We start from the raw sequence: 27864 nt of genomic DNA, 5'->3' as shown, positions 1-27864 counted from the left end.
AGGGAAAAACACCTTAAAGATGTATGGGGTACCATGATACAAATGGCCGAACTGTATTAACTCTCAAATACCTGGAACGCGCGTTAGATTTTAACCACTTTAACCATTATTTTATGCTTTAACTTTAGAAAAATAGCAGATATACAAGCTCACAGCACGCCACCGAGTGCCGCGCTGCGAGCTTGTAGATCTGCTATTTTTGAAAAATCGTGAAAATGAGTGCAAGTCTTTAAATATATTTGACCCCATCTTTGACCCGACTTCCAAATCCTTCTAAATCATGCTGTTCTCAAACTTTTTCATGTCAAGGACCCCCAAAATTACATGTATTTGGCCACGGACCCCCATCTCAAAATATGTTGTTTCAGGGACCACCCAGAAGCAAATATTAAAGTTACAAATGTTAGCTTTTAAGTAGATATATTCAAAGACTTGCAAAAATAAAAATCATGATTTAAAAAAAATAGCAGATCTACAAGCTCGCAGCGTGAGCTTGTATATCTGCTATTTTTCAGTAGTTAAAGCAGTCAATAATCCTAGGCCTAAATGGGTTAAGGGCTAAAGTGGTAAATGTATATTTTGTAATAATAATAATCAAAATCTAAAAAGTAACTAGTACGTTTTCAAATAATGTAGTGGAGTAAAAGTACAATAATTGGATCCGAGATGTAGAAGGTATTGGAAATACTCAAGTGCCTCAACATTGTACTTAAAGCTATACTGTGTAAGTTGCTCAACTGGTGGTCTGTAGCAGTATAGCAAACCGCGGTCGCGTTTGCTTTTTTCGTCCGTTTTTCGCTCGCGGACCGGGCCGTCAGACCACCGCGTCCGCCTCGCCTCGCCGAAACGCTTTCAATGAGGTCTCCCGTGTCCTACGAGCAGCGGTTGGAGAGTTACATGCTAGACTCCTCCAGTGTAAACACTGCAGTGTACTTCCTGAACCTGTTTTTCCTAAACCCACCAGTGAGCCCGGCAGTGTATGTTCTGCGCTGTGATTGGCCGGCAGTGTATAACCCTCGCTGTGATTGGCCGGTAGTGTGATGACCAGGGCAGGAAATTCACGGCGGCCACGACGGCCATGGCCGCCGTTGCCCCTCTCTTTGGCCGTGTGCCCCTCGAAAAATGACATGCCCAAACGGCCACAGTGGCCGTGGTGCCCTGGCGCCCACAGCAGTCCATTAACTGCTTTTTACGGTTTTTTCCTCTGCGCGATTTTCCAGTCATTACGGTAACAGCAGTGCGTGGTTGGTTGAGCTGCGCACATGACCAGAAGTAGATTCCATTTACGCTCGTAGTAGCAGCATAGCAGCCGCCGCATAGTGGAGCTGCCGGAGTCCCGCGACACAGTGTTTATACAAGTTACAACACAAAAACATCACCGGGCTAAACGGGAGTTTTATCTAACGCAGCCTGTTGAATAAATCCGAATGTGCGAACGAATGCTTTCAAACGGAGCTCTGCTGAGCTCAGGACAACAACCAAAATGCAGCACTAAGGGAACCAAAAGCTATTCTTTCCCCAAGAGGCTGAGCTGTCAGAAAGTACATCATTGTTGAGAAAGGGATCACTCCGCGAACGGGAGGGAGGAGTTTGTGTGCGTGTGTGCGTGCGTGCACATGGCCAGTGGTGGAAAAAGTACTCGAATGTTTTACTTAAGTAAAAGTATCAATAGCCTACTGCAATGTAGAAATACTTCCGTTGCAAGTAAAGTCCTCAAATTCCAAATATACTTGAGTAAAAGTACAAAAGTATTGGTATCAAAATGTACTTAAAGTACCAAAAGTAAAAGTACAACATTATTGAAAATAGCAGATCTACAAGCTCACAACGCATAGTTATGCGACACATCTTGAGCTTGTAGATCTGCTATTTTTTTCTACAAGCTTGATTATTTTCAAATAGCCTAAATAGGGATAAAGTGGTTCATGTATGTTTAATAATATTATAATTTATTATGCAAAGTAACTGGTATTACTAAAGATTTCAAATAATTGTAGTGGAGTAAAAGTACAATATTTGGATCCGAGATGTAGTGGAGTAGAAGTAAGTGTTAGAAATACTCAAAATTACAATAAACAATTAAGTACAATACTTAAGTAAATGTACTTAGTTACTTTACACCACTGCACATGGCAAAACAGAAATAAACAGGTTCTTGATATTTAATTGAAAGGTATTACATTAAACCTTAACGTTTAAGCTAAATTAATTATGACTGTGGCGTGGACTTAAAATCATTGTTTTAATGATGGCCTTCCTGCCCTGGCACTTGGCCTTTGTGCCCTCAAAAATTTGACAACACCAAAGGCCAATTGGCCTTGCCCCTAAACTGACGAAATTCTAGGCCTGGATATGACAGTTATTTAATTTACGTTTTGTATAATATAGTATTCTGTGTATAATATTACAACCTGTCCTCTCCCTTATTTATACTTTGTCAGGGTACCAGTCTCGTCTGGTGTTCTGTGCCATTGATAATGAGGCCTACCCTGACTACCTCTGTGCCGCTCTGCCACGACCCGCCAACAACCGCACCTGCAACCCTCATCCCTGCCCAACCACTCAAAGGTGAGTCAGGAAGTCCTTAACAGATCATGAGTTGATAAGGAGTGGGTTTCCCACACATCTGGAGACCGGATTCATCTTTGTTCAGTTAAGGGAGATGAAAGCCATTGGAAGTAAAGGTTTTGTGTTGCATACTGTGACAAAACACGGTTAAACACTGTTGTGTCACATATGTTAGATATATTTCTCACTCATATACTTTTCTCAATGCTATATTGTTTGAACGGAAACCCAGACTTGTGTAGTTAAAGTGTATCAAATGAAGTTTTCATGATTGATTGTCTGGGCTGTACAATTACTATATAACTTGTTATAATATATCCAGACATTTTTTTCAGACACTACCTGTTTATGTGTTTGCAAGTGTCAAACGTTGGCTGTTGCTCAGTGTAGTTCTCACCTTTGTTGGCCTGTTGTGACTGTCTAAAAAGGCTGGCGTACCTGTATCCACCACACTTGTGGAGGCCCTCAGAAAGACCCAGAACTTATATATTCAGGTAACCCAGGGTTCGTGGAGTCTTAGTGAAGTTGTGTGTCACCTCAAACACTGGGGGAGATCTATGAAACCATGTCATTACTCAATAAACAAAATGTAGTAGGCTCTGAGTCATCAACACCATGCTTCCATGCAGTATATTCACATTCTTACATTCATGCCTTCTATTATTATATAGTCTTGTAGCTGAGTATTGGAAGCTGAGCTACTCATAAGTCATGCGTGTTGTTGATCTGAAATCAGTCAAAATATCTAAGTCAATATCTTTGGCACAAAAACTGAAAAACCTTCTGAATCCTAAACTGCACATAGTCTTCCTCCTCGGATGTGTTTGACTTTAGCACTTAGTGTCTGTGTTTTAGCATGAGAGTCTGTTCTTCCACATTGGGGTCAGGAGAACAAAGGCTTGGGGCAACTGTCCAGCTCAGAGATCCCTGTTTAAACTGTTTTATGCCCTCATTTTATGTTAGACGCACTTAACACTTTGTCCCTGAGAGTCAGAAAGGGGCCACTTGACACCAGTTGCCTCAAAGGGTTCCCTCACTTTTCACCTCTAACCTCTGGCCCCCTCGTCTGATCACTGAGCTGGGCTGCTGTCTGATTGCTTTAGCAAACCAGTCGAGTCTATAAAGTGCTCTTGTCTGTGTCCATTAATGTAGTTGTCAATGTTAACTGCACACGAGAGGTGTTTGTGGGTTAAGGGTTATGTAGTCATCTAGGGGTCTTGAGCTGTGTCGTTATGACCTCTTGTTACAGCCATTACAAGGATGGGAGACCACAAGGTAAATTATGGCTGAACTATTATTTCGCTAATCAAAATAAACAAAAGGAGATGGGATGTATACATACTAGAGTACTGTGTGATGGGTGTTGCATGTGGAAATGACAGCATGTTTGGGGGAAATGGTTGTTGGGCAACCACTAGTCCTAAGTAGATCCACATGTATTAAAGAAGCAGGTTGAGTAAAAAGACAGTTACACATTGCATAAGTGATGTCATATAATCGTGTATTGTAATTGAATTAACTTTCTAGAATTGGAATAATTGGCATTGACATATTGGCTATGGAGAAACAATTGTTACCAGTAAAAAGCAATTAAATAATTTACCGGTAGTTCTGCTAATCATTATAATCATTAAAATAATGTATAATACGCATAAATCACAGCATCTAGCAAAAACAATCAAGTTAATCATTTTAGTTCTAATCATGGCGGTGTAGTGTGGCAGACATGGAAGGAGGCACCAGCACCATCAGAGGCCTGGTAGTAAATAGCTGGGGCTCCAGTGACTCTGTGGTATTTCCTGGTCCTTCACTTTGATGCAGCCGCTTCTCAGAAATCTGAGACGCCTTTGAACCTCGAGTTGAGATCACTACACCCACAAGCCTGAGTTATACTTAGTTTCGTGCAGGTGTCGCACACTGAAAATAGACGATCTGCAAGCTCACAACTCACTGCACTGCTATGCACTGTGAGCTTGTACATCTGCTATTTTCAGTGGCAGACACCGACACAACTATATAAATCAGGCATTTAGTCCCCAGCTTAAAGATGGGTTTACAAAAAATGTCAGACCATTGATGGTTGACTTCACATACATCCTTGTGATAAGATGTATGTATGTTAGGAAGTGAATTGAATTTGTAATAGTTGGAACTTGTTTGTCCATATTTGCTATTATTGTTGTCTGCTCTACAATATGTATCCTTGTTGCTTCTATAAAATAGTATATGTTACTAACCAGGAAAACAAACCATCTGCTACTCAGCAGACTTGGCTGGTGTGGGAATGGATCATGACTTGGATGGGTGTCTGTTTTAACTTGTGGTTGAGACTACATGCAAATGTCTAGTTGGGCACAGCGTGTTACAACCGTTTGTTGTAACATGTCATATTCACATCAACTGTGACATTTCAGTAAAAATCAGTTATCGTTCTTTGGCAAAGGTTTGAAATTGTACACTGTAAAATCAATCATCAGTGTTAAAGGTGTGTGATTTTCTTTTGTGTTAAAGAGCTCTATATTCTGATAACAGCCATTGATATAGAGTGTTAGAGGTCTCCATCTCTCTCCAGCTCTTTGGCAAACAGAAAATGCTTAAAAAATGTTCAGGTCTGAATACCAATTTCAACTCTTAGAGAATACTGGATGACACAAACAAATGAGCGGACAAAATTGAAACAGTCAGGAGCTGATAAACTGATAAACTGGGAAATAAACAGGCTGATTGGGTGAAATTGACAACCCACCTGTATATGTATTTTCTGTTTATTAAAGAGACAGAGAAACCCCTGTTATTGAACAAACAATACAGCAATGGTTAATATAGAGCTTTAATCTTTTCACAAAACCTTTTCACCTTTTAGTTTGAATCAAAACATATCACTTACACCTTTAATTTAACTTCAAAGCGTTTACAAATGGATTTGTACAATCTTTGGCATTAAATTAGCAGGATTTTAACATGTAGGCATCTCATTTTGGAATGAAACTCAATATTTTGCTAATAACAATGTTTGATCTGTCACCTAACGTCCACTCCATGGTGCTCATCCCAGCTGGCAAACTGGCGAATGGAACACCTGCTCGGTGACGTGCGGCGGAGGCTCCCAGGTACGCAGCGTGCAGTGTGTCTCCCGCGACGGCTCAGGACCCCGCGTGGTGGAGGACGCCATTTGCGCCGCCTACTCACAGGCTCCTCCCTCTCTGTAGACCTGCAACATGCAGAAGTGTGCCGAGTACCGGGTTGCAAGTTGGACTGTGGTGAGTGACTGTGGTCTGCTGAGTTCAGCTGATCCTGGTCATACAAGGAATGCCTTCCCTCACCAATGCATGTAATCACTACACCAGGGCTCTTCAACGTTATTTTTATCAAACAAGTCTATGAATTGTAATCCGATTGCAATTTTTGGGGCCGATACCGATCACCGATCAACTGGAATATTCCTGATCACAGCGTCAAATCCATAAATTCTTCTATTTATTGTGTTACTGTAGCAGCATTTATATATTTAATGATTCCTCTTACAAAACATTGACATTGTATATTAAATATAAACATTAGGAGATTGCAGGCTGAGGTCCTTTAGTATCCAATTCAACTTGTAGGAGTTGAAGCTGAGGTTACATTCAGTCCCACAGATAAATATTGTGAAAATAGCTGATCTAGCTTGTAGATTGGCAAAGACGATAGAGGCAAAGCCGATACCGTTCAAAGCGATAGAGGCATTATTGGCCGATTGCGATCACTCATTGATCAATCGGCACATCTCTATCAATATGTAGTGTTGGTCCCTGCTTCATCTCTCAGGGGTCCTTTGCCTGATAAATGTTGAAGACGGCTGCACTACACAGTAAAAAAATCCTAAATGAGTTAAGAACATTAAAGAGGAATTGTGACAAATGTAACCTACAAGGCTGTAGCAGAGGTTCTCAATGGGTCCAAGGACCCTCAGGGGTCCTTGACATGTAAAAGTCTGGCATTAAGTGTAATATTACCTGTGCAGTGCTCAGTGACCTGCGGAACAGGAGAGCAGACCAGGGAGGTGACCTGTGTGGGCTCTGGAGGAATGAAACTGGAGGAGACTTCTTGCGCCAGCTTATTCCGCCCGGCCTCCATCCAGCCATGCGAGATGACTCCCTGCCCAACTCATATCAGCTGGCATGTTGGAGATTGGGGTTTGGTGAGTGAATATTATGCTGTACACACGTCTGTTAAGAGACAACGATAAACATACACAGGGGTAGAGAAACCGTTATTAGAGCACGAAGGGTTCCCAGTTCGAATCCGGGCTCCCCCTGAGTTAATGTCGAAGGGTCCTTGAGCAAGACTCTGAACTTGCTCTCTTGAATTGAATTGAATTGCTCCCGGTGAGTAGGTTCACATTTTTATATAGCACATTTAAAAACAATTCTCATTGTACCAAAGGTTGGTGCCTTGCATGGTTTCCTCCGCCACCGGTGTATGAATGTGTGTGTGAATGGGTGAATGTAATGCACAATGTAAGGAAAGCGCCTTGGATAAAATCGCAATATAAATGCACCATTTACCATTTACCATTTACACAAAGTACATAATACAGACTATTATAGATGGATACATCTGGATTTCCTGAGTATTTTCTCCAAATCAAAGAGAAGGGATTATTCAAAGTCTTATTCGCAATCAGTAAAAGAATCTAAACAGTTTTCTTTATTGTTCCATATTATGCCTTAGATTGACACAGGCATTTTGGCTATCCAGCCTCCATCACCATCAGTGATGACTTCCTCTCCCTCTTTCTGCACAGTGCTCTAAGAGCTGCGGCTCTGGTCTTCGGGAGCGTCAGGTGATCTGCTCAGACAGAGACAGGAACCTGTATCCAGTGGAGCACTGCAACGCCACCCCCAAACCCTCTACAGTGGAGGGTTGTAACCCCCAGTCCTGCCACAGCCCACAGGGTGAGGAATGAGGATAGGATAAGATCAACCGGGAATAAACCCTTTAGATCAGGGGTGCCCAACCAGTCGATCGCGGTCGACCGGTAGATCGCGGGCTGGTTACCAGTGGACCGCGAGATGATTTCAAATAAATCATTTATTAATTCGGGGGGGGAGGACATATATCGGGCGTTTCAGTGAAACGACTCCGAGCGAGTGGATGATGTTGACTGAACTCAACTCAACGTGTAGCAGAGCATGTGAGCGGAGTGGAGCGGCTCCGCGCTCCAGAGGGCTCTTGTCCCGCTCGCTCATCGCTCTGGTCGGCCACCGCACCGCTCCGCTCCCCGCCGCTCCGTCGCTCACGTTGATTTTCGCATTTCTCGCTCCACGCTCCGCTCAGGGTCGTCAATCAGAGTCACCAGCCAAAATAAAAAAAGGATTTTGCTACCATATGCGAAACACTTTCTCCTTTGCTTTGCACAACAAGTGTTCCCAACACAAATGCCTGCGGTAACGTTACGTGAGCCTCGGCTTGATGGAGACCTGCGTTCACTGTTACAAAAGACGCCATCTAATCTAAGGCATTGTATTTTTTAATAAGACGGGCAATATTAAATCCAGCTGGTTATTGATTAATCACCACAACCGAGAGACGGAGGCGAGTCGTGGCGTGTGTTTTTCAATCAGTCTCACTTGAATTCGTATCCGTTGACTGGCTGGTGATATATAACTTAACTGACACAAGGTAGGATATGTATTATAAACATAGCCTACGTGTGTGGATGAGTGAAATCGTGATAAAGGGAATTCTCTGTCTGTTCTCCTCTCCGTCTCCGCGGTGCCAACAAGGCTTCACTGCACTAGTAGGCTACTGCGCACGGCTCTGTTTTGTTGGAAACATGCGGCGCGCGGCCCCAATAGGGTCGGCTTGGAGCGGAGCGGAGCGGAGGAATGGAGCGGAGGAAATTCCTCGCTCCAAAACCGCTCAGACCCATTTGAATTTGGATCAACCTACCTGTGTGAGTCTGCTTTTTCTCACATGAAGTTCATCAAGTCAAAGTACAGAGCCACAATGACAGATGAGCACCTTGTGGCCTGCCTAAAACTTGCAACCAGCTCATACAACCCTGACTTTGACAAGCTAGCCTCCTCTTCCCAGTGCCAGGTTTCCCACTAAGGTAGAGAGACTGACATGGAATAAAGGACAAAAAAAAACCTATTAAAAAACTATAAAAAAAACTATAAAAAAAGGAAAAAAAAATAGAAAAACTATATAAAAAAGAGAACTATCAGTGACTTGACATAAATCCACAGGTTTTGTGTGAGTGTGTTGTCAGTGCATAATATGCAGAGTGTGCAATAAATGGTCATGCTGTCTGTATGCCCAATGTGAGAAGTTGCAATCGTTTCATTCAATTACAATTCCTACTATACAGTATGATTACAGTACAGTACAGTGAGTACAATGTTATAATATCTATTAATATTTTCTGTTTTTTACATGTATATTGAATGGGTGTTACGGTACATTTTGGGCTGGTAGCCCTCAGCTAGGTGGCACATTTTCAAAGTAGACCTTGGGTCAAAAAAGGTTGGGCACCCCTGCTTTAGATCAAGGGTGGGCAACTTTGATGATGGCGAGGGCCACTATATTTCCACCTTCACTCCAGAGGGCCACATTGCATATTGCTACGTCCTACTTTGTCATTCTAGTATCTCATACAAAAATAGCCGATCTACAAGCTCAAAACGCATCGCGCTGCGATGCGTTTTGAGCTTGTAGATCGGCTATTTTTGCTTCTTTTGAATTGCAATCCTGTATAATTTTTTGTTGTTTTTTAATTGGAATCCTGAAATGTAACATTTTTATTTAATTTCAAACACATTTAGTTATACTCATGTTAACTTTATGAACCTAAATACAAATACGTTGGACATAAAATAAGACATTTTAATACTACTATACTAGTCATTAAGCTACTAATATAGACTGATGGAATTAAAGCAGGTCATGTTTGGAATTGTAACAGCTGAAATCAATAATATATCAGTATTCTGGCATTAACCTGTGGGCCGCTTTAAGTAAAGGTGGGGGCCGCATGTGGCCCCGGGCCGCCAGTTGCCCATGTATGCTTTAGATTCAATAGCTTTCCTTTTGGGTGTTTGGCTAACCCTAATCCTAACCCTGTACTGCATTTTTCCGAAGTGAAGTGAACCTAACTTCATTAAACTACACAGAAATACATTGAACTCTACTGATCTGGACTTCACTACTCTGTGATAATGGTCCTCACTGTGAACCTGCTGCAATGTATTTAAATTGCTGACCTATTTGACCCAGAGTTGCATGTGTATTTCCTTCTTTGTGTCCAGTGGTGCCCAGCATGCAGGACCCAAGAGGCTATGACAACACGCAGACAGGATTCCAACCCTACGTTCCAGACCGTGCGACAGGTTGGCCTTTGATCTCAAAGAGTTATGAAGCACTTCACACAGCATTACATATAAAAGGCAACATAAACATTGTGAGAGAAACGTAATAAAAGAACATGAAGGGATACAAATGTGAAAGAAACATAAAAGCATACGAGAATGCAAGAAATATTTTAAACTTGAAAATTGTATGAGAAAATAAAAGCACATACAATTACACAAATGTCCAAAAAAAATTATAGGATTTAGGATATGAGAGACATAAAAGTAGCAAAATAGACTAATCAGGTAGTAAAAGCAAGTCTATAAAAGTGTGTTTACATAAGAGATTTAAAAGACAAGATTTAATAGACAAGACAGGACTTGCTAGCCTGATCTCCTCAGGTATTTCTTTTTTCTTTTTTTTTTACCTGTCGATCTATGCCTATTTCCTCTTCTAGTATATCATCTTGTAACAAGACTAATTAAAGGCCCTAGAACAACACACTAATGTACTGTAAACCTTATCAGATTGATAGAATGGCATTCCAACTCTCTTCTCATTTATTCATTAATTGCCTGCTGATTCATGACACATGACGCCTCCTTGGTCTAGAATATTACCATGCTAAGATGCCATGCTATTATATACAAAAATCCTAAAGCACAACAGTTAATTTTCAACCAAAACTCTCTCTTTTGAAGCTTCAACATTATAACTCCTGTAAATTTGTCATTGGAAGGCCCTCCTTATGCCGCCGCTGTCCCTCCCAACTGGTCCCCTGTCCTCATCCAGCCCCCTGTCCCTAGCACTAATTATCCAAGCCTGATTGGCATGTTTTCAGGGGGGCCTTGGGCATTGTCAGCCTGATTAAAATATTTGCCAGGCACTGGAGTGTGATAGTCAGTGCCGGCCAGTGCTCTGGTGTTTCTGGCATGTACTGGGAGCTCTCCAGCATCGTAATGCACCAGTGGCCAGGAATTGAGAGGTTGCAGGTTTTTTGTTGCGTGCTATGTAAGGCTCTGTGCTTGCATTTTGACACTGTAGCGGTGGTCTCGTTCTGCTTTGTGTCCCAGTATTCTCTCATCATTCTTTTCCCTAATGAGATAGTTTTATAAAACAGCAAATCTAAAAGGGAGGGAGGGGGTCGGCTGAACATGTCGTTAAGTGAGACCATCACACAGTGTGGGCTCTGTGTCTCTAATGTACAGCTGTACTGTATGACAGAAATATGCATGGTGTGAAACAGAGAGAGAGAATTAGAGGATATTTGCATACAGTATTTGCATACAAAAACAAAAAAAAAGTTACAGTATTTACAACCCCTCCCTGACTGTTGTTCAGCGTGTGAATTCTCCCCGCTTATTCCCGCATGCCTTCCCTTTCAGTCCGCAGGCCAGAGTCAGCAGACCCAACCGAAGGCAACACGGTCCACGACCCTCACAGCTCCGTCCCTGCCATCCACTGCAGCCAGTCCTATTATGGCTGCTGCTCCGACGGACGCACCACTGCCAGGGGCCCAAGGGGACAGGGCTGCTCACAGAGCCCAGTCCCCGACCCTGCTCCTCACGTTCCTGCCCTGCCCCCATGCACAAACACCAGGTACCCTGGCTTTCGAACCCTAACCTAACCCCTCATTACGCTGTGGCTCCCAGAGAGGGACATATTGAGAAAAATATGGGGTCTGTTGTAGACAGAGTGTCTCTCATGGGTGTGAGGTTTTTTATGCTCAAGTGACCACCTCCATAACCCAGGAATTCTTTCCTGTTATGTAATGTATGGACCACAATAATTACCACTCAGTGGCCAAGCTGAGGCGGACATTTCCCAAGAAATGTTGTGGCTCTAGTGTCTAGTACAAACTGTTTTCATTGCTTCTAGAGATTGTATAAGCTTTGTTTTGCCTGACCTCTGACTCTTGTGGGCTACTACAATTACAGCACTGGCATAACACTGGTTAGTTTTTTGTACATTGCTTGTGAATGCTTGTGATGTATTTGTTGTGTATATGTTGTTGTCAGGGGCGTCACAAGGGGGAGGGGGGGAGTGGGACTGAGTTACTAGGGCCCAAGATGGAGGGGTCCTGGCCAAATACATATCATTTTGGGGGTCCTTCACATGAAAAGGTTTGAGCACCACTGACATAGAAACATAGGTTTTTCAGAACAAACTTGCTCAAATGTTCACGATTTAAAAAGAAATAGCAGATCTACAAGTTTGCTGTGAGCTTGTATATCTTCTGTTTTTCAATAGTTAAAGCACAACATGTGAGTGAATCCTCGTACCCAGGGCCCAGAATTTGGTGCGACACCCCTGCCTTTGACAAAGATTGTGTTGAAAGTCTGCTTCCTTCCCTCCTGTGTGTTTAGATATGGCTGCTGTCAAGATGGCCTGACCACTGCCCAGGGTCTCAACATGGAGGGCTGTCAGGAGTACAGGGTCCCTGCTGTCCCCACTGTAAGCAAACCTTGTTGATGAGGGATATATGGGGGTATTGTCTGTCTATGGAAGACCACTGTAAATTAGTATAATAGATTCAATATATCAGAATCAGCTTTATTATCACATCGTAGGTTTACAGGTGTAAAGGTCTAATCCTGGGCTAGGACTCTGCAAAACTTGGATCAATACTTATGACTACTGGCCCTCCTCTCCTCATCACCCCCCTCTGTCTCTGACATTTCCTCAGGCCGCTCCTTCACTTCCCACTGAGAACGGAGTGCAGTGTCGCATCACCACCTACGGCTGCTGTTTCGACCGGATCACCCCTGCTGGAGGTGCCAACGGAGAGGGTTGCCCAGACCCCCCCCACCACAGTAAGATTTCAAGTTCAGAGTCTCTCTTACTGTGCACAAGAAGACACACACTGATAAGGCGACCCGATAGAATTTTTAGGGTGCTTACCGCTTACCACCTGGGCGCAATATGCCTTCTTCAGCCTGTAGATTCTCAGCTGGCCGGACTGATTGCTGTGTGTCATTCCTGTGCTTTCTGTCTCTTTCTTAAAGTCACTATCGAAATAAAACAGATAGAGAGAAAAAAAGACATGCATAAGGATTTGGTTTGGTTGCTTTGTGCAAAGGCCTATCAATGAGAATACAGTGAACACTATGTGGTTGGTGGCTAGTGCAAAATGTGGCACAACGAGCAGCTCAGGTGGAGTATTCTCAGGTTAAAGCCTGATATATTTATATTGTTTTGTTGTAGCCTGACGTACTTTTTTATAACTAAGTGCTGTGTGATGCGCCATGTAATGGCATAAAACGGTATGATGTCAGATGTCATAGACATCATAGGACTTTCACATAACAAATAACTGAGTAAGCATGTTTGGGCTCTCACAGCAAATCTCCATATACAGTACATGGATCTTCCATATACTGTATGGGTACCAGGGGTCTCCATATATGAGTAACTGGTCCGATATACCGGTACATCACTGGCCAGATGGCCAAGAATTGGCGCAACCTTGCATGTCGCCCTGAGGCGTCTTACTAGTTTATTGTAGATCAGTGTTGAAAATACATTCATGTTGTTGAGCAATGCGTCATACTCTAACACTTTGTCATCAAAGCATAGCTCTGGTTTTAGTGCCTCACCCAGGGGTGGTTGTTGAGGGCAGGGATATTGCTTCTTTTATGCACTTTGTTAGGCGATCCATGGGTATTTTAATTGTATGTTGTGCCCCTTGGAGCTGTGGTACAGTGTAATATCATGTTTCTATAACAGTGAGTTTACGCAACCGAAGATTACATTTGGGACACTGTTTTTATTTTATTGTGGATACCCAAATGAGTTGAAGAGATTTCACTCTGCTAAAACCCTCATTTATTTCCTCAGGCTATAGTTTAGCTCACATGCAAACTTTTGGTTGTGAAAGATAGAGTCCCAGTTTTATTTTTCTTTAGTCTTGCTGGCCTCGAAGTTACAGCAATGTGTAATCGTACTGTATGGTGAAATAACCATAGGTTTTGCGAGATGCAAGACAAGAGAGCTGGTGCTAGAAATCATTGGTTTTGTACTAATTGTCCTAGCAGAGAATTGGAAACTTTCTTTGTACTTGTTAAGTTCTCTTTGTCATGATGCTTTCTGTTTTGTATGCTGTCTCTCTGTGAAGCCACACGTACAATCTGTGTACGGTAGATAACAGCCTCTGCCCTGCCCTTGTTCTGCACATCTATGCAAAAAAGAAAAAGAGACTTTTAATGATTCAGGTAAGATGCATAGATTTTATTGTATTTGTCTTGTTCTTGTCCTGTAGTTGAGCGCTCCACCTGCTCCCTGCCCCGTGCTGCCGGTTCCTGCTCTGGCTGGACAACACGCTACCATTATGACGTCATCACCGCCAAGTGTGTCCACTTCTGGTACGGAGGCTGCCATGGCAACAACAACAACTTCATGACTCGCGCCGAGTGCCAGAGGGCGTGCCAGCCAGGCAGACCGGGCCAGCAGGCCCCGGGACCTGTCGCTACCGGCGGAGGGTCCACTTCTAGGGGCTCTGGAGGCTCTGGAAGAGCCACAGGTGGAAGAACCACAGCTACTGGATCCACCGCTGGAGGGTCCACGACTGGAGAGTCCACAGCCGTTCAGCCCGCAGCTGGCCGTGACTTGAGCAGGGTTTTCACCACACAGGGCGGCTCAAACCCCAGTGTTAGGCACGGCTCCAGTGCCGCCAGTGCCGCCACCCACGCCCACCGAGCTAGGATCAGGATGCATGCCCGTAGGCCCGCCTCCTTTCCTGCTGTGCAGCACACGGGTCCAGCAGCCAGGTAAGATACTATCTGGACTTTGGGATCGACGCCTAGTCATCTCTACCCCAACCCAGCCCCCCGTAACCTTCCTGCTGCCAATGGCCTCTCGCTCTGGCCAGCTGCCGTCATACTCCATCTGAAGGAACCTGTCATATTCGGTCCTGGCCTTGCCCCAAGTCTGAGCAGGGCCAGGGTGTGCCGAAACGGAGCCCAAACTCACACGATCCAAAGACAAAGCGGATGCATTCACACACCCACACAAATATTTTTAGTGTAATATATAATATATACACATACTATGCATACATGTTCTTAGTTAGATGCACATTTCTTGGATGATTAAACCTTGCTTGCTCAGGCTTGTACTTTGCTTTGAGAAATACACCACTTGCTACACTGTCGCTACACTACCTAAAGTGCCACAGACTCCCGCCTCTCTCTCGCTCATGCCTACTGTACCTGAGCAGCCAATGCTTCACCTCCTGTTTAAAAATCTCAGGAAAAGTTGAGGACTTCAGTTCACAGCGACCTTAAATGGACACTTCTGCATTGTTTCTGGGACTCTTTGCTGTCTTCTCGTAGCTCACACTTTAAAGTTGTGTCAGTCTTCTAGTGCCTGCTACCTCACTGCTGTGTCAGGCACCAGTTTTGTGCCTTGTATTGTTGTCACCTTTTGATGTCATCCGACTAAACTAATAAAAGGATCTGCTGTGATGCTCCATTCGTTCTAGTCTGTCTGTAGTAGTCACTAAACTCCACGGTTACGCCTTTTACTACCTTCATGTCCGGTTCCGTACTAGTTCCTTTCCTATGACAACACATTGTATTTCATTTGAGTAAATGTGGGTTAGCTTTCAGTGGTACTGTACATAGGGCAACTTTTTGGGCAGCATAAATTGGCAATATTGCAGAAAATTATCCCTGCAAATGATTGCATTGATTACATGAGGAACCTGTTATTGTCAACAGACATTTTGTTCTCAGTTCTTATTGTCTTTCATGCAACTGGGAAGGTTCCATCTCTTCATTGTCCAAACAGTTTCCTAGTGTTCCCGTAGACCACCCTTAGCATCTAACACTTGTAGAGTGAGTATGTGAATGTCCGTGTCTCCTAGTGGGTTGTATTGTCCATTTCTTCAGTACTGTCAGTGCATGTTCTTCATACAGCCCAAGGCTGTCTCTCTTTCCCAGCCCTCTACTGAAAGCCAGACTATGGCTGATCTTTATGCCTGCTTTGGTGATCATCACTAGCACTAGTACCAAGAGTAGAGCATAAAGTGACTCCTTTCTTTCTTTCTTTCTTTCTTTACTTCCTCCCTTCCATCATTCCTTCCTTCTTTCTTTTTCTTTCTTTCTTTACTTCCTTCCCTCCCCTTTCTTTCTTTCTTTCTTTCTTTCTTTCTTTCTTTACTTCTTTACTTCCTCCCTCCCTTCCTTCCTTCTCCCTTTTCTTTCTTTACCTCCTTCCCTCCTCTTCTTTCTTTCTTTCTTTCTTTCTTTCTTTCTTTCTTTCTTTCTTCTGTCTTCTGTCTTTCTGTCTCTGTCTTGCACCCCATTACTTTCCCTCAGTTTGACCCTAGGAGGAGTGAGCATCGATAAGACGGACCCCTCCACAGTTGAAGCTCTGGTGGGCCAGACAGTGGTTCTGCCCTGCAGAGTCACTCCACCTCCTTCCTCAACCGTCATAGTGGAGTGGAGAATGGATGGTGTCCCTCTCTCCACTAGCAGGTTAGTGAAAACACAGCTAATGGTGGAAAAAGATGTTGATGTATGTTTTGTAAGAATAATGAAAAATCTACAAAGTAACTAGTAACTTAAAGATTTCAAATAAATGTAGTGGAGTAAAAGTACAATATTTGGATACGAGATGGAGTGGAGTAGAAGTAAAAGTATTGGAAATCGGAAATACTCAATTGAAGTACAAATAACTCAAAAAGTGTACTACTCAAGTAAAGTAAAAGTTACTTCACACCACTGCACACAGCCAATCATGGATTCATTTCAGTTGATTTGATTACGGTTGTGTTTTTTAATGTATTCTTCCCAGGCATCACCAGCAGCCTCTAGGCTCTCTGTTAGTTGGTCCTCTCATGAAGTCAGATTCAGGTTGGTTCCTGTGTGTAGCTACACGTGAGCAGACCAGAGACCACCGCTACATATACTTATCTGTCTCAGGTAATATAACACCCCTCTAGCATATACTGTAAATAGTATACAACGCAGTGAATGCAAAAAAGAATGTAAAATAATCATCATAATGATTAAAAGGTTCTGTATAATGTGTGTGTGTGTGTGTGTGTGTGTGTGTGTGTGTGTGTGTGTGTGTGTGTGTGTGTGTGTGTGTGTGTGTGTGTGTGTGTGTGTGTGTGTGTGTGTGTGTGTGTGTGTGTGTGTGTGTGTGTGTGTGTCACAGAACCTCCATTTGTCCCAACTCCACCACTGCCAGGTGATGGACCATCTCCCAAGTAAGCACCATCCATCTCTACTCACTGGTTCTGACTCTCTACTGTACAGTATACTGTATATCCACTAGGGGGCGCCAAAGGCTCAGGAGGTAGTGCAGAGGTGTCCCTGAGCACGACACTGACTGAACCCCTAATTGCTCCCAGTGCACTCATTTGGAGCAGCACATTGACCCTAATGGGATGAGTCAAATGAAAGAGAAGTAATTTCCCCTCAGGGATCACGACAAATGCTCTTATTAGGAACACCGGCTTTATCCTTGTGCTGTAACAGGTTACGAGAAATGAGAAGTGAATTGTGGAGGTTCAATATTATGAATACTTACTTTATTAACGCATGTGTGTGTGTGTGCCCGTGCGTGTCCAAACATGGTGAACGGGACATGCACATATAAACAAACTAAAACATTTACCTGTGATACTCCCTCAGGTTCAGCATAGAGCGGTCAGGATCTTCTCTGCTGGAGATGCGAGCAGGACAAACGGCCACACTGCCCTGCAGGATCCTGCCTGCCTCAGCCCTCCCCTCTGTGAACATTCACTGGACCAGGGATGGGCAGGCCCTCAGCTCATCCAGGTAAGATTGATTGATATCACTTGCATTATTGTGTTCGATACTCAATTTCGGAATCTTTTCTAAACCACGTCTTCTAGAACAGTGGTTCTCAACCTTTTCAGGCCGCGACCCCCAAAACAATCATATTTTAACAGGGGATCCCCCCATCCTGACGAGCACTAAGAGTTGAGGCATTACATTTTAAATAACACGGTTCTATTGTGAAAATAGCAGATCTACATTCAGTATGTAGATCGGCTATTTTTTACAATTTCTGCGTCTAATATTTCACAATTTGTTTAATTTGCCATTTTAGAGGTATTAAAAAGTCCTTAAATTGTCACTTTAGAAATGTCCATATACCCTCTATATACACTTAAACTTTATGTTGGTTTGTTGACTGTTGAGAGAGAAAACAATGTTGCACATTATGCTAAAATTAAATAATGCCAATATGCCAAAATACCCACAGGTTGAGACCACTGTTCTAGAAGAGTGGTTCTCACTTTTTTATTTATTTCAAGGACCCCCAGTTTGGTATGCATTTGGTGAAGGACTCTCATAATAACACTCAGAGTCATTTTGGTTCCTAACTATCAATCATAAGCTGGTTCCCACTCCCCACAGCAGACCTCACTTTGAGAACCACTGATTTTGACTGTCTGGCTGCTTGTTGCAGGCACACCCAGCTTACAGATGGCAGCCTGACCATTACCCAGCTCAAGTCTGATGACTCGGGGGTCTACACCTGCACTGCCTCCACCCACCACCAGCTGGAGCAGAGGCAGCTACAGCTCAGAGTCCAAGGTATACTAATAATGGCACCGTCAGCATCATCTGCTGACTAGTACTGAAACTGAAACCGTGTTGATTCAAATCCCAGCACTGACTAGCATCGCTCTCTGGCACTTCAAGGACACGCGATATTTCACTGCTATTTTGGCAAGCATATTCCTGATGTGGTGAGAAGCGGTGGCGAGAGTCCCTATAAAGTCCCATCCTCTCTTGCTTGACCCACTCAATACAACTGAACGAACCAGGCAGGCAGACCAAACAGAAATACAGACAGACAACAGGAGAAATGCTGCTTGTGTGTGTTTTCTACTTGGGGACACTGGTGCTGTCTAAGAGAGTGGTGGGTGTGCCCCAGAGGGCTGCAGACAGGGACAGCAGGCATGAACTGATGCTGGTGCAAGAACAGCCGACGACAGGTCAGACTTCAGCAGCAATGCTTATTAGCCTAATATACCACACACATTGTCCTCTGTGCATGTCGTTTTGTGCATTGTTGGGTGCTATTTATATTTTTGTGCATTGTTGGGTGCTATTTATATTTTTGTGCATTGTTGGGTGCTATTTATATTTTTGTGCAGTTTTTTTTAATAGTTTGCATGTATTTATTTTGTTGATAGGTTTGACTAAGACTTAGTATGATTGTCTCAAAGACTCTCATGTGATTTTTGCTCTTATAAATGCCATTCACATTGCAGACTTACTTTGTGCACAGAATATTGCTTCTAATTATATTCACTTTTGTTCTTTAAAAAATGCTATATATCAGGGGTGCCCAACCTTTTTTGACCCAAGGTCTACTTTGAAAATGTGCCACCTAGCTGAGGGCTACCAGCCCAAAATGTACCGTAACACCCATTCAATATACATGTAAAAAACAGAAAATATTAATAGATATTATAACATTGTACTCACTGTACTGTACTGTAATCATACTGTATAGTAGGAATTGTAATTGAATGAAACGATTGCAACTTCTCACATTGGGCATACAGACAGCATGACCATTTATTGCACACTCTGCATATTATGCACTGACAACACACTCACACAAAACCTGTGGATTTATGTCAAGTCACTGATAGTTCTCTTTTTTATATAGTTTTTCTATTTTTTTTTCCTTTTTTTATAGTTTTTTTTATAGTTTTTTAATAGGTTTTTTTTTGTCCTTTATTCCATGTCAGTCTCTCTACCTTAGTGGGAAACCTGGCACTGGGAAGAGGAGGCTAGCTTGTCAAAGTCAGGGTTGTATGAGCTGGTTGCAAGTTTTAGGCAGGCCACAAGGTGCTCATCTGTCATTGTGGCTCTGTACTTTGACTTGATGAACTTCATGTGAGAAAAAGCAGACTCACACAGGTAGGTTGATCCAAATTCAAATGGGTCTGAGCGGTTTTGGAGCGAGGAATTTCCTCCGCTCCATTCCTCCGCTCCGCTCCGCTCCAAGCCGACCCTATTGGGGCCGCGCGCCGCATGTTTCCAACAAAACAGAGCCGTGCGCAGTAGCCTACTAGTGCAGTGAAGCCTTGTTGGCACCGCGGAGACGGAGAGGAGAACAGACAGAGAATTCCCTTTATCACGATTTCACTCATCCACACACGTAGGCTATGTTTATAATACATATCCTACCTTGTGTCAGTTAAGTTATATATCACCAGCCAGTCAACGGATACGAATTCAAGTGAGACTGATTGAAAAACACACGCCACGACTCGCCTCCGTCTCTCGGTTGTGGTGATTAATCAATAACCAGCTGGATTTAATATTGCCCGTCTTATTAAAAAATACAATGCCTTAGATTAGATGGCGTCTTTTGTAACAGTGAACGCAGGTCTCCATCAAGCCGAGGCTCACGTAACGTTACCGCAGGCATTTGTGTTGGGAACACTTGTTGTGCAAAGCAAAGGAGAAAGTGTTTCGCATATGGTAGCAAAATCCTTTTTTTATTTTGGCTGGTGACTCTGATTGACGACCCTGAGCGGAGCGTGGAGCGAGAAATGCGAAAATCAACGTGAGCGACGGAGCGGCGGGGAGCGGAGCGGTGCGGTGGCCGACCAGAGCGATGAGCGAGCGGGACAAGAGCCCTCTGGAGCGCGGAGCCGCTCCACTCCGCTCACATGCTCTGCTACACGTTGAGTTGAGTTCAGTCAACATCATCCACTCGCTCGGAGTCGTTTCACTGAAACGCCCGATATATGTCCTCCCCCCCCGAATTAATAAATGATTTATTTGAAATCATCTCGCGGTCCACTGGTAACCAGCCCGCGATCTACCGGTCGACCGCGATCGACTGGTTGGGCACCCCTGCTATATATGATCATGAGATAAGCAAAAGTGTGATGTGATTATTTCCAGAGATTCCAGACGGTTTTGGAATCAAGACGGCAGATGTCTCCTCCTCCTCATCAGACGCCTCGGTGTCTCCTCAACTCCCTGACAACGTGTCATGTTTTGGAAGGTCATGGGGACGTGACGAGGCGCTGGATGCTCTCCTTGCAGCGGTGCGTGAGAGCAGCGATGCGTGGGGGAAAGAGAGTGAGCTGGGAAACGACCCTCTGACCCGGTTTGGACTCTGCTCAGCCTCTGGTGGTTCGCCGGTGGCGGCGATCTTATCAGAGCTTGCTAATGAAGCAAAAAGAAAAGAGACAACCCGACTGGATGTTCTGCACCCAACCAAAGGTACGTGTGAGTGCAGTGTTACCTATTTCTGTTCAGCTCTGGTACGTTTCCTGTTTTATTTGTACAGTAATGGAATGTTCCTCAACCCTTTTGGCTTTTTCTTGTCAAAGACTCTGAGTTTAGTATGCGTTAGGCCACAGAGGTCCCCATAACTCTGAGATTCACAGACCGGCAACGGTTTCTAACTATCAATCATTTAGCTGCGGTTCCCCCCGGGGAACCCCCACAAGGACCCCTGGGGGTCCCGGGACCCCACTTTGAGAGCCACCGCAGTAAATCGACCACAATTGCTACGTGTCATCAGTTGGATAGTGTTTGTGTCTTCTTCTCCATCAGAGCTGTTGGCAGACAGAGAGGAAGAAGCAAGACTGGTGTTCACCCTTGACCTCCTGCCGTCGCCCCTGCTCAGGCTGAAGCCCACATTGGTGTTGGTTTTGGAGCGCACCACCACAGACCTGTCAGCCCTGGGCGTCACTTTCAGCAGTGAGTCGCTGGACCCTCCCACACAGGTACAGTAGCCACTGCAATTGTGTGAATATTGTGTTAATAAAATGTATATGGGGCTTTTAAGCCGTGACATCATTTTGTAGTCAGACCTCCAAGCAGATTTATTATCAATATCTGTCCCTCGCTATTTCAACAGATCCGAGACAAAAATAACGACTAAAGTATAATTCTACCACTTTCCTTTCAACAACAAAGAGAAGAAAAATGTGTAAATAGTAAAAATAGTAAAAAGATTCACGGGCGCTGGGGCATTTTTGCAAAATGATGTCAGAATTAACAGCCCCATAGGTTACAACAGGTCTACTCTAAATGGGAAATACACCATGACTTAAGCTGTTAAATAGAGTCTCAGCATAAAGTCACAACACAGGACTTCATGCGGGCTTCATTCCTGTTGGTGTGTTTTGTTGTGTTCTGCAGACCGCGTGCCTCTCAGAGGGAACCCATTACATCATTTTGACAGGGAAGCCGTCAGAGGGTGCCGGTCCACAGAGATGGAGGTTAACTGTTGAGGCACAATCTCCTGGTGCAGGTATGTGTCCATTTTTGTTGTTTTTTTGTTCAAATGGCCTGTAAGGATGTTGTGCACTCCTTTTTGCAAGTGTTTGTTCACTCTTTTGCAGGGCAGAAACTACGAGAGATCCTTACTGGTGGAGGCTCAGAAGATGACCTCAGCATTACTCCACTTCTGCTTTTCTCCTCAGACATCGGCACTGACAATGACATCAGGTTGAGTTCAATCTCATATTCCCTTTAAATACCTAAATACATTTCTGGGCTATAATTGCAATAGTTCATTTTTAGACAGGTTTCTCAAAAATGTTTTAAAGCCTGGGTAATATTTAGTTGTGTGCAGGTGTTGCGTACCAAAAATAGCTGACCTACAAGCTCATAATATTATCTCAATGTGATGTGTTGTAAGCTTATAGATTGCTATTTTCTGTGCGCAAAGTAGCCTATAAATTAGGCTTAACAACTTAAATCCAGCCTGGAAACCAGACGAATCTGCCACAAGTATGTGGGTGACCAATCAATCAGAGCCCACTATTCAAAGTTGGGCATTTTTTGCTTTTGAATCTGAAAGCTCCCCTTGGAAATGAATCTTCCACACTAAAGTTCCAGACTAATATCTACACAGTGATATTAGTCTGGCCATGCCAGGCTGACTTAAATCCTCTACACTGGACCCGAGTTGGCTCTGTACTTGACCACCTTTTTCTCCCTACACCAGGGGTCTTCAACGTTCTCAGGCCAAGGACCCCTTAGTTGAGAGAGAGATGAAGCAGGGACCCCCACAACCTTTTCATAGATTCCATATAATTTCATCGTTTGATAGCACAATCATTGTGTATTTTGGATTCATGTCAATTTGTGTTTTCATATGTTTAACCACTTGAACTGTCAATACTTAATAAAATTGACCTTTCACTCTGCACTTAGTCTGCTCTTTTTCCCCTCTACACCAAACCTCTGCCGAAAATAGCCAATCTACAAGCTCACGACGCCTCGCAGCGTGAGGCGTTGTGAGCTTGTAGATCTGCTATTCTTGGCTTCTCAGAATATGGATGCTAGGGTTCAAGTGGTTAATATGAAAAAGGAGAAAAATACTTTCTATCACACAAATATTTAGAGGACCCCCTGTAGTAACTCTGAGGACCCCCTAGGGGTCCCGGACCCCCTGTTGAAGACCCCTGCCCTAAACCAAATCTCTCCATCAAAGATCCGGCCTATACATCGGCTATCTTTGGTTAATGTTCCTCCCAGAATATGGATGCTTCAAGTGGTTAAAGCTTTCTATAATTGTCTATTGCAGTTTTTCCCACCTTCCAGCGTCCGGCCCGGCCTCGTCAGACACCTTCTCCTTCCTGTGTGAGCTGCAGAGGTTCCTGGCTGACGCCCTGCCACAGAGACCACACATGTCAGACCCACCTGTCAGCGCAGTGAAGCTGGACACCTTGCACTCCCTGCCCTCCCTCAGACTGGGGCTGTCCTCCAGCGAGACCCTCCTCGTAGGTAGGGCCTGTCGCCGCCATGACGTTGTTTCACTTGACGATTAATTGTGGCGCAAATAATTAACGGTTTGATTGTGTTTTGGGCATTGAGCATTGGGACATAATGTGTACAAATTACATATCTGTTTGCCTTTTAGGCTTTGTAAACCAAAATTGCACTGGACAGATAACATAAATATATAAAGAAATGTAATCATTTTGTACCTTACAAAAGAATATATATATATATTTTAAATAGCAAAAATAGACGATCTGTGACCTTGTAGATCAGCTATTTCAGCTGTTTTTGGAAAAAGTTTGAAAATGTATGAACGTTTTTCAACAAAGGAAACTATTAGGACGATTCTGCTAAAATGTATTTTGCAAGTATCTCAAATAATTGCGATTCAGACGATTATGTAATAATTGCGATGCTCCTGGCAGGGCTCCTCAACTCCTCGGCCCCAATGCTCTTCTCCTTCACCCTGGGTTCTGACCTTAAGGCGGTGCCGCACGTGGAGCTGGCCATGTCTGCTGCCTTGCTCCAGGTGCTCCGGCAGCGACTCGGAGACGCCACGGACCAAATAACACAGGTGACGCTCGGCTCAACCCCCCTTGTACTCGCTGTCAAAGTGTAGATAATACAAATATAACATGACTTTAAGTGAAAGTCGCTCAGTCAAATTTGTGCTCAAGTTAAAATAATGGAGTACTTTTCACTATATTTGACATAGGAGTAGTTCACCCCCAAAATGACCTTTTTTCTATTGATTACTCTCGCGATGGAGACTTGAGTTCAATAATATTTTTTTGTATGTGTCACATTCCTAAGACAATAATTTGATTACAATAAATGTACCCCCATTGATTCCGGATGCATTTGGGTCCCCACCCGGAATCAATTGGGGTACATTTACTATAATCTAATTGTTGTCTTAGGAATGCGACAAATACAAAAAAATATTATTGAACTCAAGTCTCTATGGCGTGAGTGATCAATAGAAAAAAACGTCATGTTGGGGGTGAACTACTCCTTTTATTAATTAAATCATAGTGTACTTTTTCCCCTTCCTAGAAATGTAGTGGAGTCAGTCAAAAGTATACAATATTTGTCTTTGAAATGCAGTGCAGTGAAAGTCATAAGTATAGTCTATCCAAAAATACAAATACTCAAGTAAAGTACTCAAAAAACATAAGTACAGCACTCACTCAAGTAAATGTACTTCTACTGTCCACCAGGTAATGAAGGAGAAGGAGGTGGGTCCTGTGGTCATGCAGAAACTGCACAAGCTCAAAGCACTGAGTGGCTTTCCTGCAGAGGGATCAGCGACAGGTGAGCTGTTGTAGGGATTCTGGCACGATTGAAGAATAAGACTTCAGCCATTTATACCTGAACGCAAATTTGTGCCACTTTAGTAGATTTGAACCACTTGTCTTTAACCATTATTTTCTGCTGTAACTATTAAAAAATAGCAGATATACAAGATCATTGCGTGGCACCGAGTGCCACGCTGTGATCTTGTAGATCTGCTATTTTTGAAAAATCTTGAAAAATGTGTTCAAGTCTTTGAATATTTTTGACCCAATTCTATAAATGTCTTCTAAATCAGTGGTTCTCAAACTTGTTCATGTCAAGGAACCCCAAAATTGCATGTATTTGGCTGCAGACCCCATCTCAAAATATGTTGTTCTAGGAACCACCCAGAAGGATTTTTCAAAAATAGCAGATCTACAAGCTTGCAGCGTGGCACCGAGTGCCACGCTGTGAGCTTGTATATCTGCTATTTTTCAATAGTTAAAGCATTAAACAGTTCTAAGCCTAAATGGATTAAAGGAGTACTAATTTTCAATCTACTGTATCTTCATATAATTGGTCCTCACTAATGCTCATTAGGTATTTATGTCGACTAGCTCTGTGTCTCAGAGGAGGGCTGTGTGCAATAGCCGCCTATCAGTGTACAACTGTACATCTGTGGGCAGGTTTGGTCGTCTAAACCTGTCTAGCAATGATGTCACTGGTAGGAAGCTATCTGAACTGTCCACTGCCCTCCTTTGAGACACAAAGTGAATATACAGAAACTAGCCCTTACCCGTTCAAAGATATGAGCTCCAAAATGATGTGCAGTGTGTGGGTTATGGGATGTGCACTGTGCATACAGTATATGAGGGATGGAAAGTAACTTTAACTGGTGCTTGCATGATAATATGTAGGAGCATCAATGTAAGAAATACCCGTTTTGTTTAATGGCTACCCCCTCATATGCTTATGGTGATACGATTTCAGATCAATTGCTCCAGCCACTGAGGAGAAACGCTGTGACAGACAGACACTCACTCACTCACTCACTCACTCACTCACTCACTCAGACATTCGCAAAATTATAGTATAGATGGAGGTACATTACATGCAGGAAATCACTGTAATCTTGAATTGTACTGTTTGACCCCAGGAAGAACTGAAATAAAAAAAAATCATGATCATGCAATTAACAGTGAACCGTGTTGACTGTGTTCCAGGAGAGAGCCAGTACCGCGCTTTCCTCCTGCTGAAGGCCGTGCAGACAGCCGTGGGCTTGTGTGAGGTGGAGAGGGGGCTGCGGGCGGCCAGGTCAGGCCAGGATGACCCGGGGAGATCCGGGCCGTGCAGGCTGCACAGCCTGACCGTGTCCCTGGAGAAGTTCGTCCTTTCCCCCGACACCTACGACATCAAGAACTGCTACGGGGTCTGCGCCGTCCCCCTGCCCAACACCAACAACCACGCCGTCATCCTCAACTCCCAGATCGAAGCTGGCAGAAACGTGGGCCGCTCGCTGTGCTGCGTCCCTGTGGCGTACGAGGAGCTCCAAGTGGTGGACCTCGACCCGCAAGAGACGAGCGTTTCTGAAGTCCTCATTCAGAAACACATGGTGGCAACAAGGTGTGGATGTCGCTAATCGCAGGGGTTCTCAAACCTTTTTTAGGCTGTGACCCCCCAAATAAACATATTTGAACTGGCCTGGGGACCCCCACCTGACAAGCACTTGGAATTGTAGGTATTACATTTAATGTGACTCGGTTCCACAGATAAATATTGTGAAAATAGCAGATCTATATGCTCACAACGCCTCGCAACGCGAGCATGTACATCGGCTATTTTCACAATGTTCGCCTCTTGCTTATATTTGACAGTTTGGCCAGTTTGGTATCTTGAAAGTCCTTAAATTGTCACTTTATAAATGTGCAGATAACCTGTATACACTTGTACTAGTCTCTGTGTTGGTTTGTTTACCGTTGAGCTAATCATCTGGGGACCACACAAAATACTTTGGGACCCCACAAAATAATATGGGGACCCCACTTGGGGTCCCGACCCCAAGATTGAGAACCACTGCGCAAATGGGTAGTGGTGGACTGGCCAGTAACAAAGAGCATCTACTTGCGTACTGTACTTTGGTAGATTATTTCTTTGAGTATCTGTGCTTTACTAGAGTGTTTGTATTGTTTGGATACTTACTGTACTGTATATATAGGAGTATACTCAAGTACTAGGGTTGAGTCATTTTGTCCACCACTGCTATTTTGGATTTTTGATTATTGTCCTTTTTTGTTTTTCACTTTGCTGTTTGACTCCCAGCAACTAATACATTTTAACCACTTAAACCCAGTTTGTTGTACATAAATAAAAATAGATGATCTCACAAGGTACTTGACAGCCTGTAGATGTGAGCTTTTTGCGGACTATTTGCTTATTTCTTGCCAAACGTCTCCCTTTTATGACATGCCCAGAATAAGGGGCATGTGGTTAAATCAGTGGTCTTCAAAAGGGGGTCCGGGACCCCTAGGGGGTCCTCAGAGTTACTACAGGGGGTCCTCCAAACCTTTGAGTGATTGTGTTTTTCTCCTTTTTTAAATTAACCACTTCAACCATAGTGTCCATATTCTGAGAACTTTAGCCAAAAATAGCAGATCTACAAGCTCACAACGCGAGCTTGTAGATCGGCTATTTTTAGCAAAGAGGTTTGGTGTAGAGGGGAAAAAGAGCAGACTAAGTACAGAGTGAAAGGTCAAGTTTATTAAAGGGATATTACACTTTCAAAAAAACTTTTAGGTCTAATCAGGCTTGTATGAACACCCTGAACAGTTTTTAATTTGCTTCATTCAGTATTTAGATATTTGATGTAAATGTTACCAGCTCCAACACGCCCAGGCCCTCTCCACATACACACCCATTGTAACTTCAAACTCCATTT

At 43.6% G+C, this 27864-nt stretch overlaps 1 long non-coding RNA gene and 1 pseudogene across 2 annotated transcripts in view; one reads left to right on the top strand and one right to left on the bottom strand.

Moving 5' to 3' along the window:
- Positions 1–27864, bottom strand: part of LOC308308274 — a 34257-nt gene that overhangs the window by 2829 nt on the left and 3564 nt on the right. The gene's annotated exons all lie outside the window — the stretch shown is intronic.
- LOC308308127 (papilin-like) lies at positions 24–26568 on the top strand (annotated as a pseudogene). The gene is made up of 24 exons: positions 24–45; positions 2442–2568; positions 2997–3062; positions 5624–5828; positions 6572–6748; positions 7355–7505; positions 9861–9941; positions 11289–11502; positions 12270–12357; positions 12590–12716; positions 14162–14669; positions 16221–16379; positions 16699–16826; positions 17098–17116; positions 17544–17690; positions 18349–18476; positions 20814–21137; positions 21474–21646; positions 22065–22176; positions 22268–22354; positions 23475–23657; positions 24080–24228; positions 24875–24968; positions 26153–26568. The product of its transcript is annotated as a papilin-like (transcript).

This window comes from Nannobrachium achirus, assembly GCF_963921795.1.
Source record: "Nannobrachium achirus genome assembly, chromosome: 22".
In the NCBI taxonomy this organism is placed as follows: Eukaryota; Metazoa; Chordata; class Actinopteri; order Myctophiformes; family Myctophidae; genus Nannobrachium; species Nannobrachium achirus.
Note: the sequence above shows the minus strand (reverse complement) of the source record. Positions and strands in the feature narration are given on the sequence as shown.